The 17,901-nt window shown below is 43.2% G+C and overlaps 1 protein-coding gene across 2 annotated transcripts in view; it reads right to left on the bottom strand.

Moving 5' to 3' along the window:
• STK38L (serine/threonine kinase 38 like) overlaps window positions 1-17,462 on the bottom strand; it is a 44,661-nt gene extending 27,199 nt beyond the window's left edge. Inside the window, exon 1 of one of the 2 annotated variants that reach the window (XM_028747359.2) lies at window positions 17,389-17,462. The gene's annotated coding sequence lies outside the window, so the exon portion shown is untranslated. Of the gene's footprint in view, window positions 1-16,612; window positions 17,025-17,388 lie in introns of those variants that run through there. The other variant, XM_028747360.2, reaches the window with a different exon arrangement.
• Between the last annotated feature and the right edge of the window lie 439 nt (window positions 17,463-17,901).

Raw genomic sequence — 17,901 nt, 5'->3', positions numbered from 1 at the left:
GGGTTGGATTTCGAAAAAGAAAAGGCCATGGTAGGAACTCAAGGCAGGCTGTAAGTACCAAAAGCTTGATGTGAAGAACAGAGACCCGAAGAGGAGCAAATTCTGTGCTTTCTAAAGAGAGGCCAGCATTGCAAAGTATACTACAGATAACTATGTTCAATTCAGCATTATATTCTGCAATAAAAGGTGGAGGGATTTACTCAGAACAAGATTACAGCTTTATGTCCCTTTCATTTTGACAGAAATCTCAATCCCTAATCTGAAAAGTTTTCTATTGTAAATCAGTAAGACAAAAGCGTTCAAAGTTCAGTTAAAAGTATTTAGAAGGGACAAACCATCTCAGAGTACCATAGTTAATGTTTTAACGCTGGAGAGAACCTCATGGGATTTACTTCAGAGCAGGCATATATAAGATTCTACAACAAATTGTGAGAATCTAGAATGTGTTTTTACAATTTTCAGTTTGGAAAACCTGCAGCCACCAGTATAATTAGATAAAATCCTAAAATTAGAACCAGAAATGCACCAAAATAAAGATAACTCTCCTGAACACAAGCATTCCTATTTTTAAAAAAGAATGGCACGCAAATGTTTTGGAAATTTAAAGTAATTCTGTTTTGCTCTGAGGACTGGCCAGAATGATGGCTCTAAAACTAAAAGCAGACACACTCACCTAACTGAATTGGGCCCAAATAACAGAAGCCAAGAACAGTCTCTGGAAACATCAGAAAATATGGCACCACTATTCATAGTACAAGAATGAACTAGTAGATTGTCTTGTCAGCTGATTCAGTGGTTTTAAACCAGGGTGCCATGGCACCATGAGGTGCCTTGAATGATGGCCGGGTGCTGTGGGAAACACTGGCCTCTGTCCCTCCTCCCTCCCCTCCCTCCTCTGATGCCCTCTTGTGTCTCTGCCTCCCACAGGCTTATGCAGCTGTTTGTTGCAACAGCCCTGACTACAAGCTACCCAGGCAAATTGTGTCTCTGGGGCTGGCCAGGCGGTGCTGGTTGCCAGGAGCTGAGGTGGCCTCAGAGTAAGCAAGCAAGTGGGCAAGGGAGCCCAGCCAGCTAGTCTGCCAGCCTTTGCTGTTGGGAATGGACAGACAAGTCTAAGGCCCCTGTGGTACGCGGGTGGCGCTGTGGTCTAAACCACTGAGCCTCTTGGACTTGCAGATCAGAAGGTAGGCAGTTTGAATCCCCACGGGGAGGATGCTCTGTCCCAGCTCCTGCCAACCTAGTAGTTCGAAAGCACACCAGTGCAAGTAGGTAAATAGGTACCACTGCGGTGGGAAAGTAAAAGGTGTTTTCATGTGCTCTGGTTTCCGTCATGCTGGCCACATGACCCAGAAAGCTGTCTGTGGACAAACGGCTCCCTTGGCCTGAAAGCAAGATGAAAGGGGTATGTAAGTATGTTTACATACCAGTTTAAGGCTTTTCCTTCAAAAAATTACAGTGTAGTCAGGGACCAGACAATTTCTAGCACTTTCCTGAGATTTCAGGAGAGAACAACAACTATTCAAACTGTTGAAATCTGTAATGTAAATCCACTCAGGAAGTAGCGTGCTCTGGGGTCAATACCAGCTTGCTATATTTAGGAGCAATGGCTGGATACCATTCTTAACAAATTCTTAACACATTGGCAGTAGGGAGAAAGAGATTGCTTCAAGAGACTCAAACATTTCAGGATAGCATCCTCCTTCCAGAAGTAACAGCATGGCTGCATGTTACACTGACTATGCAATAGCTCTGCTTCTTCAGAATCCTGAATAGCTCTCCTCACAATATGCAAAGGAAGCTGGAGAAGTTGCCACTCTCCCCAATATGTTGCTTTTTAAGGGAAGTGCATGGAAAAATTATGAGCAGAGAAAGGCAGTCAGCAGCTCCGCCTTCAACATGTATGATTCCCTTTCCTTCTAGTTTCCTCTGCCTGTTAGCAAGGGAGCCTTGAAATTATACAGTCAGAGTTCTCATTTGGAGAGTGAAATGTGGAGGCAGCTTCTAATGAGTGAGATAAGGCCAATGTCTGGACAGCTGGGAGAATGGAAAACAGGCTTGACTAACAAGACATGAGTTTCCTCCAAAGTGAAAAGCAGGATATATCTGAACAATCACAGCTTAATCTTTAGTCTTCCAGGCTGCTTAATCACTAAAAGGGCTAAAAGAGAACTTGGGGAGAAATAATACTTTTAAACAATGCTTTTTTAAAGTAAAAAAACAAACCAACCAGTCAAAACAAAAAAAATTCCTTCCAGTAGCACCTTAAAGACCAACTAAGTTAGTTCTTGGTATGAGCTTTCGTGTGCATGCACACTTCTTCAGATACACTGAAACAGAAGTTGCCAGATCCTTCTATATAGTGAGAAGGTGGGGAGGGGTATTACTCAGAGGAGGGTGGGGATGGGTGATTGGCAGATAGCTGTGATGAGCCTGTTGACGACTATTAACGACTGCAGTAGGTCTTACAGGAAAAAGCAAGGGGTGAGAAGGTGAAAAATGGCTTTGTCATGTATAGTGAGATAAGAATCCAATGTCTTTATTCAGGCCAGGTGTCTCCATGGTTTTAAGTTTGGTAATGATTTGCAATTCAGCAGCTTCTCTTTCCAGTCTATTTCTGAAATTCCTTTGTAGTAAAACAGCTACTTTGAGATCTTGTATAGAATGTCCTGGGAGATTGAAGTGTTCTCCTACTGGTTTCTCTGTCTTGTGATTCTTGATGTCAGATTTATGTCCGTTTATTCTTTGGCGTAAGGTTTGGCCTGTTTGTCCAATATACCAAACTTATACCATCCCCACCCTCCTCTGAGTAATACCCCTCCCCACCTTCTCACTATATAGAAGGATCTGGCAACTTCTGTTTCAGTGTATCTGAAGAAGTGTGCATGCACACGAAAGCTCATACCAAGAACTAACTTAGTTGGTCTTTAAGGTGCTACTGGAAGGAATTTTTTTTGTTTTGACTATGGCAGACCAACACGGCTACCCATCTGTAACTGAAACCAACCAGTGTGAGAGCAAAGATTTAAATTTTTTAAAAAGCAAAGGTAAAATGATATAAACTTCATGGCAATGACTGAACTGCATCATGGCCTTGTATAGTCTTCCCCAATCTGGTGCCTTCAATATGTTCTTGTCTATAACTTCCATCAGCCACAGCCATATCACTTAAGACTGTTGTAGTAGTGGTGGGATGGGGGGGTGGGAGAGAGAAAAAACACCTTTTTAATCAAATATTCCCCCAAGTAGGGAAACTAATGCAGCAGGGGGAGAGCTGGTTAGAATCCTCTTCTCCCTGAATACTATTTTTTATTTGAGTTTTTCATATTGCAGAGCACTCCAAAATAAAATGTTCCCCAATCTATAGTTCAACGTGGTGCGGAACCATGGACAAGTCACAGTCTCTCAGAGTATAGCCCCTTACCTAACCAACCTAAGGCCAGAGCTCTTATTATGTACTAAAAATAATTATTTGAAGACTAAAACAAGCTAGCCTTGTTATATACTTGGCAGGAGCATGATATACGACAATAAATGATAACTCAGTCACAATAATCTACCAGCACTCCACTAACATATTAGTGAGTCTCTCACAATACAGAATCAATGTTATAGTCCAGCGAACACTAGCTTGCATCTGCCTCAGATACAGTTTCGCCTGCCAACCTAGCAGTTCGAAAGCACCCCCGGGTGCAAGTAGATAAATAGGGACCGCTTACCAGCGGGAAGGTAAACGGCGTTTCCGTGTGCTGCGCTGGCTCGCCAGATGCAGCTTGTCACGCTGGCCACGTGACCCGGAAGTGTCTCCGGACAGCGCTGGCTCCCGGCCTAAAGAGTGAGATGAGCGCACAACCCTAGAGTCTGGCAAGACTGGCCCGTACGGGCAGGGGTACCTTTACCTTTACAGATACAGTTTTACTTTAGACTTCAGTGGTGGAATGAACAAGTGTTACATGGGCTCTTGAGCACCAGATTTTCAATGAACAACTTGGCATCTGGACCTGTTTACACCCACATGTTACAAAATTTTAACTGAGGATTATTATCCAAAAATAATAAACAAAGCTTGGCTTTGTTTGTGGGCAGAGACTCTAGCATTTTTTCCAGTCACATCCTCTGCCCATCATTTCAGATTACTGTGTCGTGGTTATGAATGGTAAACACTACCTAATGTTTATACAGTCAGTATGTCAGCGTTAAAAAAAGTGCTGCCGATTCATCCACTCTTTATCATAGAATCATAGAATCTTTTGCTTCAGTTTAGCCTCACACCATTGTTGTGTGAAATGCCAATGGCTGGGGTGTGTTAAGTGATTGTAATCCAGGGATATGCATTATGTAAATAAACCCTCCAAGTTGTCCTCACATTTTGTGTGTGTTGTGTCTCATACACTGAAGGCACACTGGTTCTTCCTAGATAATTATTAGCTTTTAAAGGACTGGACTTAGTTGATACGTTATGGGTTTGTTTTTTTTTTAAGCAGATCTACTCTTGTAGAGGGACGCGGGTGGCGCTGTGGGTAAAAGCCTCAGCGCCTAGGGCTTGCCGATCGAAAGGTCGGCGGTTCGAATCCCCGCGGCGGGGTGAGCTCCCGTTGTTCAGTCCCAGCGCCTGCCAACCTAGGAGTTCGAAAGCACCTCCGGGTGCAAGTAGATAAATAGGGACCACTTACTAGCGGGAAGATAAACGGCGTTTCCGTGTGCGGCTCTGGCTCGCCAGAGCAGCGATGTCACGCTGGCCACGTGACCCGGAAGTGTCTCCAGACAGCGCTGGCCCCCGGCCTCTTGAGTGAGATGGGCGCACAACCCTAGAGTCTGTCAAGACTGGCCCGTACGGGCAGGGGTACCTTTACCTTTACCTTACTCTTGTAGAACTGACCCTTGTATCTCTGTACCTTCTATCCTACCCTGCTACTACATTGAGTTAAAATATACAGTGGTACCTTGGATTACGAACTTAATCCGTTCCAGAAGTCTGTTCTTAAACCAATGCGTTCTTAAACCAAGGCGTGCTTTCCCAGAGCAGTGGGAACTCAATTTACAAATGGAACACACTCAACAGGAAGAGAAACATGTTCTTATTCCAAGGCAAAGTTCATAAACCAAAACACCTGCTTCTGGGTTTGCAGCGTTCTTAATTCAAGTTGTTCATAAACTAAGCTGCTCTTAAACAAAGGTTCCACTGTACTTTAAATGAAAAGGACAAGATAAAAATATTTAAAATAAAAAATCAGAAGGTACTATTTTCCTTTTAAAAGCCACCAGTCAGTCAGTCTTTGTGTAAATCAAAAAGAAACTTGCAAAAAAGAAATGCAGAGGTCCCCTTATTGTTCTTCTTTGACAAAGTAAACATTACATACTCAGCACTATCATGGGCAGAAGAGAATGGCGGATGAAAACCAACTGTGTGCAGGTGCAGCAACTGTACATGAGCAGTGAGCCATAACAAGAGTGGTATGAGTCTATGTCTGACTTCATCTCATAAGTGAGGTGCTTTGCTGACAACATTATCAATACCCTTGAATACAAGGAAACTGCACCCAAGCAACAAGTTCAGTTGTTCCAGACAGAAGCTTCGTCATCTATCCAAGACAAATATGGAATTTTTTCGGAACAGCCTACTAGTGAGCAATATCTTGGCTGTTTTATGTTTTATGACTAAAGGGCAGGAAAAAAGTCCCTTAAAATAACCTCTCCAGTAAATAGCCAGTCCTGCTTTTGCTGCCAAAAGAAACTGAGAAAGCCCATGGGAATAATAATAACCAAGAGAAGTTTGCATAGTCTGAGAGGGAACAGAATAAAGCTAGGAAGGGCCATGGAAGAAGAAAAAAACCACAGAACTTGGTCATTAAAGTTCTAAATTGCCAGACTTCCTGCAAATGACTTGTGGGTATACACTCTGAATTAAATACCAGAAAACACTTCTTAAGAGTGAAAGACCAAAGCTCAGTGACAGAACACAAACTTTGTATGAAAAAGATCCCAAGTTCAAACCCTGCTGTATTCTGCAGTACCATTGTCAGTCAATACAGAGACAGTATTGAGCAAGAGAGACCAATAGCCTGAGTATAAGCCAATTTATTATATTCTAAACTGCTGAACCAAGAAGCCACACCATATGTTGGATCAGCTTGCTATCAGCTATTACATAATCAACAACCATACCATCACCATTGCGTCTGGGGAGGAAAAGAAAAGACTGTGTGTGTTAATAACCTGGTCATTTGCAAAGTTGAGGACAAAATGGCTCAGAAATCATTTAAATAAACACTTGTAAGTAGTGATCCTGTCCAAAATAATGCAAGATGAATAAGGCAAAATGGAAAGAGAGCAGGGCTTCATAAGTAGCAGTATAGCTTGGGCAAGAGAGGGAGTTAAGATTATCCAAGAAAGATTCTGCAAAGGAATATAAATTTGAAAGAGCAATTTTTACAAGGGCTAGTATCCACAAGAGAGGGGCCGGGGGGGGGGGGGGCATGGCTTGGTGCAGAGCCAAATGGAGGCTTGATTTCAAGTCTGCAGCACCCTCGGGAATAAAATCGCCTTGAACAACTGCAGAAACGTTCTTCTTCACCTTTCTCAACACACCTCCTGAAAGGTAACGCTGCAGGGCTTGCGAGGCCCGAAAAGTACCGTATTTTTTGCTCTATAAGACTCACTTTTTCCCTCCCAAAAAGTAAGGGGAAATGTGTGTACGTCTTAAACCAAACAGTTAGCCATCAGGCTTCTTATGACTAACTCCTGAGGGAGAGGGTATGGGGCAGAAACCGCCTCAGCCCCCCTTCTGTTCCTTAGTATGCTAAGGTAATGCTCTCTACAGCTTCCCATATCCCAGCAACAGATAGCTGGATGCAACTTGAACAGTTTGCTATGTTAAAATATCTCAGTCTTTGGCCAGGTGTAATGACAAACTACCCTATCAAAGTACGAGAGCAAAATGGCAGAAGGCCCTTGCCTAGGAAGTGATGAGCTGGTGAAACCATCAATGAACCACACTGAAACTCTCACTTCAGCACAAATCTTCAGTTGAACACATCTGGAGGCAGGTACTGAGGATATGAGGCTGAAGCAAAATAAAGAAACTCTAATTCAGAAAATCATTTTCTGCTTTGAGTACAAACATATTCAAAGAAAGAGCTGTATCTGTTTTCACAGGAAATCTATGCTAGACCTGCTCTCTGCCACAACACACCCATACAAAAAGGAAGAAGGGCCTTTGGTTGCAGACACTTGATAGAGAGGTTGGTTGGCATTTGGTAACCAGCAGAGAACATGCAGGGATGAACACCTAATTTCCACCAATAAATTCAAGACACTACACACACGATAACTTCCTACTCACACATCCATTGCCATAGTGGAACACACACATATGGCTGAAAAGCTCTAACCTTCCATGGTTGCCCAATGTACATCTGCATTTTTAAAATGTGGCACAGTGCATGGAGAACTCAACTACCTTTTACACTGGAATGCTGTGCCTGTAACTTCCACATTATTATTGTAAAAGAAGGTCTGCTTCTTCGCCCACTTACCCTGGGTCATGGCATGGGGGAGTTTTATTTCATAAGCTGCCAGGGGTGGGGTCTTGCTGGGGTTATAAGGTAGGATAATAATTGAAGAATAATAAATAACCCAGCTACACTTCCATCAATTGTCAACTGGCTCCTTAAACACAATTCCAGATACATATTCCCAATGGTTTTTAAGTGATCTGAAGCTTTATGTCCTGAAATAAAAGTTTTGCTTACATTCATGATAATAAAGTCACTAGCTTCTTTTATAGCAGTGCCAACCAGGCTGCCAACTTCAATCATTTTCATTTCAATTATTGAATTTATAACTTTGACAATGCAATAGGGCTCGGAGATGTCAGCTTTTCAACATCACCATGTATTGCCAGGCAAACACCGTGATCTGGCAGTACATTGTGACATTCAAATCCCTGCTTGGAAGAGTGTGTTCCTGTAAGCCGCTTTACACTTAAGCCGGTTGGATTCCCTGGAGAGATCTGGATGCAACGGTATCCCAAACCTCCTTTGCATGTTTACTGTGAAGTGAGCACAGTGGGCTTTCACTCCCAAGTAAAAATGCCGGATTTGCAGCCTTTAATGCACAACTGCAGTCTGCTAGTTTGAAGAGGACAGGATTGCAGTGTGCATGAAAAAAGAAGAGTTTGCAAGGCCAGGTGACGGTGAGGAAAGAGGGTGTCACAGGACTTGGGAATCTGGTAGAAGCAGTGGAGGGGATGGGAGAGGCAGAATCTCCACCCACCCCAGGTGGGCTAGACATGATGGCCCAGCACGTCACCACCAGGCCGAGTAAGGCCTGACCTGGGGGCGGAAGTGCCGGCAAGGAGGGGAGAGGCAGTGGCATCATCCCTTTCCCGCTGTCCCTCTCTCCAACTAGGCTGCTGCGTGTGCCCATCCACCCCAGGTGCCAGAAGGGTAAAGTATGCCACTGAACCCAACACAAGCTGTGTCCTTTGGTGCAGCTTGGTAATTTCACACTTGGACTTAATGGTCTTATAGAGCAGCCCCTTTAGATGGGAATTGCTTTAATCTTTGTGCTGTTAGAGCAAGGATGGGGGGACAGTTTGCCAACCCCAATTATAAAAAGAAATAATACTCTGAGCATGTGATGCATTTTATTTTAAGTCGCTTAAAATCATGTCAGCACGATGACTCCAAGTTTGCCTTTGCAAAACACATTTACTTAGGATTAAGCTTCAGTTTGTTGTAAGAAAAGGGTAATATATTCCTTAAAGTAAACAATAATAGAGTGAGTACCTGAAACGATTATAACACGCTTTTCAAAATAAGGAAGAAAGTATGCTGTGATGACCAAAATCAGTCCCGGTGGGTCATACCCGTGCCAGCATAAGCACTGATCTGGGCTTGTTCGCTGCCACACTCTGGGTGGCCATTTGGGTGGGAGCTGGGTTGCAGCGCCCTGGAGTTTAGCAGCATCTGTTCTAGCTGCATCACTGCATTCAGTCAATCTAGATGCCGTATCATCTCTACTAGTGACTATAACAAATAAAGTGTAAATTCAGCCTGATTCTTGAATGCCTTAAAATAAATGTACTCATTTATTAGCCGTTAGGGTCCAGCTATTTCTTTGACGGACATTTATAAAACCCTATGTGCTTTTGAGATGAAAGAGCGTCTCTATTAATTACTTCTACTAATCTCAGCAAAATAAACTGCCTGACGTTAGGACTATAACCTTGCACCTGGTAAGCATTTGTTACAATGTTAGCTATTTTTAGCCTTACAGTATTTCTGTGGTGTAGGGATAACAGCGCTTCCTTATTTCAGTTGGGTCGTTGAACTTTCTATGAGTTCACCACCATTTGGATTTAGTATTCATTGAATTCCAGGTCAAGGATGGAGGCAGGGAGATTAGCACATTACTACTAGCAAAAGGTTTTAAAAGGCCACCTGCTAGGAGGATGTTGATAAAATGATTGGATTTAGCCGAGATGACAAAGTTAATGTATTTAATCACAGAAAAATCATTATTGACATTTATTAAGGGTTGGAAACTTCTTATGGACTTTTTGCATGAAAGAGAAAATGAACTAGTATCTGAATTTAAAGAATAAAAAAACATTGGCTTACAGAAAACAGAATAGTTGGATGGAAATGAGTGGATGCTATATTTAGTGGAAAGAGGGAAATGAAGTCATTTTTCTCTCTCCCTTTTCTCCCCCCCCCTTCTTCTTCTTTTTTCTCTTGTTCCTTTTCAGATTATAATTTTAAAGTATTTGTTTTATTCTGATGTATTATAAAAAGATATGTTGTATTAGGGAATGAACTTCTGTAGATCTTTGGGTAAGTATAAATATTTTCTTTAAAAAAGGCCACCTGCAATTGGTCGATGGGACACTAATGAAAGGTTGAGATGAGAATGAGAGTTTGTAACACAGGTAGAGCATGTATATAATGCATCTAGCAATAGAAAGCCTGCAATTTAGAGTATTTATGCTGCAACAATAGTTTCAAACACAGAAATATAGTGCTTCAAACACAGGAATATATGTTTCAAGCAGTACAGTACAAAGCAAGCAGCTGTTCCTGTTTTGAGGCAAGAAGATTCTGTCTGGGTACAGGAAGGGAGATTGGTTTAAACAGTACCAAAATGGTATAATAAATAAATAAATAAATAATATTTGTAACCCGCCTATCTGATTGGGTTGCCCCAGCCGCTCTGTGCGGCTTCCATTACACAAAAACATAATAAAATGTCAAACATAAAAAACTCCGCAATACAAAGCTGCCTTCAGATGTCTTCTAAAAGTTTTGTACAGTGGTACCTCGGGTTAAGTACTTAATTCGTTCTGGAGGTCTGTTCTTAAGCTGAAACTGTTCTTAACCTGAGGTACCACTATAGCTAATGGGGCCTCCCACTGCCGCTGCACCGCTGATGCATGATTTCTGTTCTCATCCTGAAGCAAAGTTCTTAACCTGAAGCACTATTTCTGGCTTAGCGGAGTCTGTAACCTGAAGCGTATGTAACCCGAGGTACCATTGTACAGAGGAAAGAAGTCTACTTATTTCCTCTGTAAACCCTCCACACTGTTTAATTCTCCAACATACAGTGGTTCAGTTCCAAAGAGCCACATCTCCACACAACTTCCACATACGCTCTTGGGGGGGGGGGTCTTTAGGTTCCAACCATTTATGCATAAAGTTTACTGAGGAACAATCAAATAAAAATAAGTTCAAACAGACACATACAATCACCTCAGTTCTAGGGCCCACCCAAAAAGGCCGATATTGCTACTTACCTATACAGCATTTTTAACATATAAAGTTCATTATACAATATATTTGTTTTTGGTACTGACAGCTCTGTCAGAATCACAGAACTGGAAGGGACCACGAGGATCATCTAGTCCACCCCCTGCAATGCAGGAATCTTTTGCCCAACGTGGGGCTTGAACCCATAGCCCTGAGATTAAGACTTTCACACTCTATTTTATTTCCATTTTACTTAAACTAAGGTCTCAGCACAATGATGCATCTACTACATCTTCTAAGGCTGTCTTTGGAGGTGTATGCTATTATTTCTATAAGATTAGCATCAATTGCAAGTCATAGTGAGCCACGGTTTGACTAAAACTATGGTTTATTTGTGAACATGGCTCCCTCCTGCTGCATGGGTTTGTATGTGGGGTGAAACACAGTGCCTCACACACCTCAAATAAGCGTGGCTGGTCACAAAAAGTAAGCAAGACATAAGCAAGCTTTGTTCTTGGTGTCGAACAATCCATAGGTCGAGTTCATACAACATAACAAGCCATACCACGATTTATTTGAGCCATGTGGGTGCTATGGTTGGGGGGGGGGAGTAGGAACTGTGTAGAGGCCCACATTGGGGGGGGGGAGCTGATTTAACCATGGTTTAACTGTGGTTTATCATGATATGCGAACAAGAGCACCATATACCCTTCTGAGTACAGTTGAAAACAATGTGACAAGAGATTTTTCTTCCCAATTTATAAAGCAGGGATTCCCAAACTGTGGTCCATGAGATTCACTCAAGAGTTTCACTCAACATGTCCATATTAAATATTGATTTTTACTTGCATTTTATTGTTTCTTACATTTTCTTTTATTGTATTACTATTTGAATTATACTGAATGCAAATTGTAATATGATAAAATGAGATGTAAGAAATAAGAGAAGCAATAAAAGTACAAGTAGAAATCATACAGCATCTAGCACAGCGCATTACAATTGCTTCAACAGGCAGAAAAATCATTTAAGTGGTCCACAAAGATCATCAGCATGAGGGGAAGAGTTTGGGAACCACGGTAATAAAGCACCCCATAACAGGAACCTTTGAGAACCTCAGTCCAATGAGTCCAGCCCAACATGCTGTAGCAAATGTAGGGTTTACAAGAATGGCCTCAACATCCTTTGCAGAAACATGGTATAAAACACCAAATAACTACACTTCAATTGCAAGGAACAAATGTCTGAGGCGTTTCACTGGTCCAGCTAAGCTTCTGTTTTCAGTTATTCTTAGAGAAACATGTCCTTTTGCTCACTCGCTTCTGCAGATGGAGGGAGAGAGCAATTGCCAAAAGACATTCAGATGCCATGGATACACAGATCTTCTCAGATGGGTAAGACTCTCTGGCATTTCAAGCACTAGGCCAAACCGTACAGTGTTGGACTGCACTGGCAACCAAACATAACTCAGTTTTGAGGCAATAGTTATTGTCTCTGTTCTTATTTTCATCATGGTTTCTTGATCAAGATGCATTCAACATCCCTTTAAAAATACTTGTAACAAATGTTTGACAGACAATTAAAACTTTAGTTTTGTTGCTTGTTTATAGAGCTCTGAAGAATGTTATAATGCAATTACTGTCAATAGCAGGTCTCTTATAAATGTAGCTATACACCAAAATGAACAGAGAGTGAGATAAGATTATGTGATTTTATTTTCAATAGGATGTTTGATTTATGCCAGCCATCATTACCAAAAGATATGCAAAGCCTCCGCTAGATCAACAAAACCAAACAATTTACTGCATAATACCAGTCTACTCTTTACATCTGAGTGATGAATACTGCATTTAAAGTAATTCCTTTTATTATCCTAACAGATGAGCTTGCTACAGATCTTTCATGATATAATTTCAGAGATTAAGCTGTTTCACATTTTTTATTCATCTATCTGCATTTGAGAGAATATAAAGATATGACCATTAAAAAGCCTAAAAGAGGAATAAATTAAAAAATATTTCACATGTAAACAATAATATCATTTTCACAGGTTGGATAAAGACAGATTTATTCATATTCATATTTCTGATATTTTTTTTGCAACTTGCTACAAAGATAAAGCCAAGCCTATAGAAACAGTCTTTACTATTTAAACTACAGCAAGGATGAACAAACTGTACTTGATAGGACCATGAATAAATTGTATCTGGATCCAAAATCTAATCAAGGTGTGTGGTTTTTGCTTTATTTAAAGCCTACCATTTAACTTGTAAAGAAAAGAAACTTGTTCTCTCCTCAGGTATTTTATGCAGCGCCTGAGCACCTGAGCCCCACGTAACTTAAACCCTTACTGATACTAGTGCTGACTTTTGTGGAGTGTCCTCACACTACTGTCTTGTACTCAGCTATCTACAAGAGTGACCACTGAAAATACAGAAGCTGACAATCTCTAAGCTAGAAGAAAAAGGGATATAAGTTTGCAGGAGCAGAATAATGATTCCCCCCCCCCCCTGGAAAGAACAGCATCACATTTTCATTCTCTCTACCAAGGATAGGACAAGTAGTAGTAGTCATAAAGAACAAAGATTTATGCTAAATGTTACAAACAGCAAGTGCGGTTTATCCCTGGAACCAAAGGCCTATGGAAATGGGAGGAGCTTCTTCTTTGGTAAGTTGCAAAAAAATAGCTGGACAGAAGGAATGGATTAAGCAAGTTACATCAGGATCGTCCCAACTCTTACTCTGAACACAGGCTCACATTGAGTGTTTATTTCTGCTTGTAGGTGCCTGAACTGTTGCCTCCAAGCAATGTTCGAAATTAGCCCAGGCCCATTCTGCACCTGGCTATCGACCACTTGCAAATGAGTGAAGACGTCTGGGTGCCAGGATGGCACCTGACATCTCCACCATCTGGAGGTGCATGCCTGGGAATCACTAGATCTTGACTGTTTTCACACACTAATACCATAGGCTGTAGAATTCTATCAGTTATGTTTTATCTACACAATCAGAATGAATTTCGGGAACCGAAATGCTTCTTCTGTGCAGCCTGGCAACTATAATCTTGGTTTAAGGAGCCACTTGGTGTCTAGCTTATATATCTGAGTTTCTAACACTGCCTCCGAGATTCACATCTCTCAATGAGAACTAAGCCAGAGCAAGATTTCCACAAACAGCCTATGAAAAGACTGGTCTTTCTGCCTAAAGATAAGGTGGCTTATATTACTTTAAAGGGGAAATTTTTATGAAGGATAGTTCCATAAATGGCTATTGGCCATGCCATCTAAATACAACCCCTGTGTAAGAGATACTATGAATACTAGCTGCTGGAGGGCAAAAAGGAGAAGACTGTTCTCTTCATCCCTACCAAAGGGCTTCACAAAGAATCTGTCTTGCCATTGTTTGAGAATGGGTGCTAGACTAGATCAGGAAAGGCTTATATATTATTACATATATCATGTAAACCATAGGCATAGGCAAACTTGGCTCTCCAGATGTTTTGGGACTACAACTTCCATCATCCCTAGCTAACAGGACCAGTGGTCAAGGATGATGGGAGTTGTAGTCCCAAAACATCTGGAGGGCCAAGTTTGCCCATGCCTGATGTAAACTTTTACATATTACTAGGATGCATACTCTGTTGAGGGCCACTTACTGCATTATTCGGGAGTTCCTTGGCTTGACAAAACTCATGAAAGTCAATAAAACTTCACTGACTTTTCAGCTAGTAAGTAGTCCAGTTGCAGTTAATCAAGAAATTAATGAAAATGGCAGTGAATGCAAAATAACCAGGAAAAGCTGTTAATGAGATTTACAGTGGTACCTCGTGTTACAGATGCTTCAGGTTACAGACGCTTCAGGTTACAGACTCCGCTAACCCAGAAATAGTACCTCAGGTTAAGAACTTTGTTTCAGGATGAGAACAGAAATGGCGTGGCGGCCAGAGGCCCCATTAGCTAAAGTGGTAACTCAGGTTAAAAACAGTTTCAGGTTAAGAACGGACCTCCAGAACAAATTAAATTTTTAACCCGAGGTACCACTATATTTTTATTTCCTGCTCTTTCTTGTTATCTGAAGAGAAGCGAACCTATTTCACAATATATTCCACAGAACCCTATACTGTATACATGTAGCAGTGCATACATCCCTCTCCACTGAGATCCATTTACAGAAAGTGACTTGGCAGAACTGTCTGCAACACAGCAGGATATTTGGGAATTGAGATAAAGTAAAACACAAAAATAGACTTCAGACATGAACAAGCACAAAAGGAAACATGAGCTCAGCACATGCTTAATGACAATGAAATAGTTCTCCGCTAAGAGCATTTTAAAAATTAACTCCTAATAAAACAAACCTGCTAATCAAAAATACAGATTTTAATCTTGTTCACCAACTTCTTTGTTCTCATGTACGATTTTGTCTCATGTATGCACTTCAAAGGTTTGTTTTAACAAACTTGACTTTACAGTACTTCTTTAAAGCATCAGGCCTGCAACCTAAACATCATCCTACTTTGTGTGCACCTTTAGCTCTTTTCCCAAACCCATTTTAAAATGATACAGACCAAGCAGACCCTCGACTAACAAAACTACAAGTTTGATCAGGAAGTCAAGTTAACCTTTGTGTTATGCCCTTTGGACATTGCTTTATAGAACAGTCTATTTGTTTTAAAGCACGTTTCCCATCACTTCAAGTTTGGCTAACAATAGCATTTCAAATTTGGAAAAAATAAATAAAACTGAACATATCTGAACTAAGTATTATGCTTGTACTTACAAGCATGCTGTATCATGCTTGTAAATCCTTATAAAAAGATGCCACATTATGGAATGTATCTGACAGAATACGCAGGTCACAAAGGTGCCAACAGTAGGTTATGTAGCAAGAGGATGGGGAAAAGAAGAGAACAGTTTTACTGTTGAGCTCTCTTGGTAAAATATTTGGGAATCACAACCCAAAAAGTATTCAGAGAAATCCTATGCATGCTTCCTTGGGAATAAGTTGCATGGGGCTCAGTCCCAAGTAAGCATGCATACAGCAGCAGTCTAAAACATGCCAACTTTTCAGAAAGAATGTAAACCTGCTAAAGTCACTGGCAAAATTGGGAACCCAGAGCATTTTGAGATCACAACTTGATCTGAATGCATACGCACACCTGAAATCCAAACCAACTGATGGCGCACATCCACAAGGGTGAAACTGAAGGTGACTTGGCACACGTGCCAATCTCCGTTTGGAACAGAGGAGTTTCTGTGTGGAATCTTTGCTATGAATTCAGTGACAACCCCTTTGCCACATTAGCAAGGCTCTGAAACAGCCAACCAAATGAGCAAGTGGAAATCATTTCTCTCATACTGGGAAGCAGATCTGAGGCTTGCAACTGAGTCACAGCTTGTCCTTTAGCTGCCCGCACTTCTCAGGTGAAAAGGGGCACTTCTCAACCCTGTCACAGGCTGCGGGTAACAAGGCACCTCATTTTTCCCCACTGTGCCCAATACACCCTACACTTGGGGGAGGGGCAGCGGGAGACAGAAAAATATAGAGTGGCAGCGTTTCTATTGCATGCATGCACTCTCCCCTCTTTCTGGACTAATCTCTGCTCCTCTCTCGGCAGAAGCATCTGGCATTTCCCCCCAAGGTGATGGCTCTGGCCTCTGCCAAAGGCTCATGAGAAAGAAAGAGAGAGAGAGAGAGAGAGAAAGAAAGAGAGAGAGAGAGAGAGAGAGAGAAAGAAAGAGAGAGAAAGAGGGGGCTCCCCCCATGACCTCCTTGTAGGTGTGACAGTGCACCAAAGTGCACCAAGTCTCCCGCCCGCCCTCCCCCTCGCCCCCTTCCCCGGCGCAGCCCTCCTTCCCCCCTCCGCACTCACCGCGCCCAGCCTTCGCTCTCTCCGCAGCCCCGGCGCCCGCTGCCTCTAATGGAGGAGGGAGGGACGGAGGGAGGCAGCGGCGGCGGCGGCGGCCGAGCGAGCAGGAGGGATCTATCTGTTTACTAGCCAGTTCTCGCGAGAGGGTGGATCCCTTTGCCCGAGCGAGGGATGGGGAGCCGGGAGCCGCTGCCGATTGGCTTCTCGGCGCTCCCAGGGCCAAGGCGAGCGCACGTGCAGCTGGGGATCCCGGCGCGCAGAAGGGGCGCCGCTGAAGTGCGCGGGACTTGCTCGTGGGGGACCCGGGGAGCAGCGCTGCGGAGTCGGGACGGGGCGGGATCGGGTCCCTGCGCAGGGCGCCCCTTGTGCCGCCTGAGGGTCGCGGTGGGGCGCCCGCGCAAGGCTCTCTTGCGCCCCAGGCCGGGCTAACTGCGCGCGCGCAGACACGCGCGTCCAAGTGGCCAACACAGAACTGCACTCTCTCTTTTCCGCGGAAGCCGCTTGCTGCGCAGAGAGCGCCTTCTGTTTGAAAGCCCCGCTGACCTCGTCTGTGGAAGTGCCAAAGCTTTCTCCTCAAGCCGGGCAGGCAAGACCAGCTGGAAGCGGGAAGAGAAGCAGTCTTCCCCCCGGCTGGGTGCTGCCCGCGCGGCAGATGGCAGGCAGGGAGGGGCCTGGAGGTGTCGTTTGAACCCAGGGGGAAATTTTGTGCACTTTGTTGCTCATGCCCACCCACCCCTCCGGTTTTTGACGCTCCTTATTTAAAAAGTGCATCAGCATACCTTGTCATGGGTTAGTGGGCTGCCAGATTTCCTCCTCTAGATTCTTGGCTGCTGGGTATTAATCGGAGCTTGGAGAATTAAGGTGAGCTGACAGGCTGAGCTTGTTGTTTTGCCCGAGGGGCGGAGGGAGATGATGGCCTTGCCATTCAACCATGGCAAGAGCCATCTACAAGACAAACGACCCTACCGGGAATCATGGGCATAGCGGGGGGGGGGGGCAACTGCCCCCCATCAAGAAAAGCAATAGGAATACTTAACTAACTGACCAATGACATCACTCCTGTTCCCCCCAACAAAAACCCTGGCTGTGCCCATGCTGGTAATGGAGGGGGAGGTTGCCCAGGCCCGTGAGTGCGAGAGGAGGAGGAGGAAACTAGGCAGAACTCGCATGTGGCGCCGGTTGGAGGAGGATGCACTGAGAGACCAATGGCCATGACTGGCTTCTACTTTGGACCTTAGCTTGCTGAAGCAGTGAAAGGAGCAACGAAAGATAGCCTTGGGGTTTAGGACTCC

This window comes from Podarcis muralis, chromosome 10 (assembly GCF_964188315.1).
Source record: "Podarcis muralis chromosome 10, rPodMur119.hap1.1, whole genome shotgun sequence".
NCBI classification, from domain to species: Eukaryota; Metazoa; Chordata; class Lepidosauria; order Squamata; family Lacertidae; genus Podarcis; species Podarcis muralis.
This window is presented reverse-complemented; position numbering and strand designations above follow the sequence as displayed.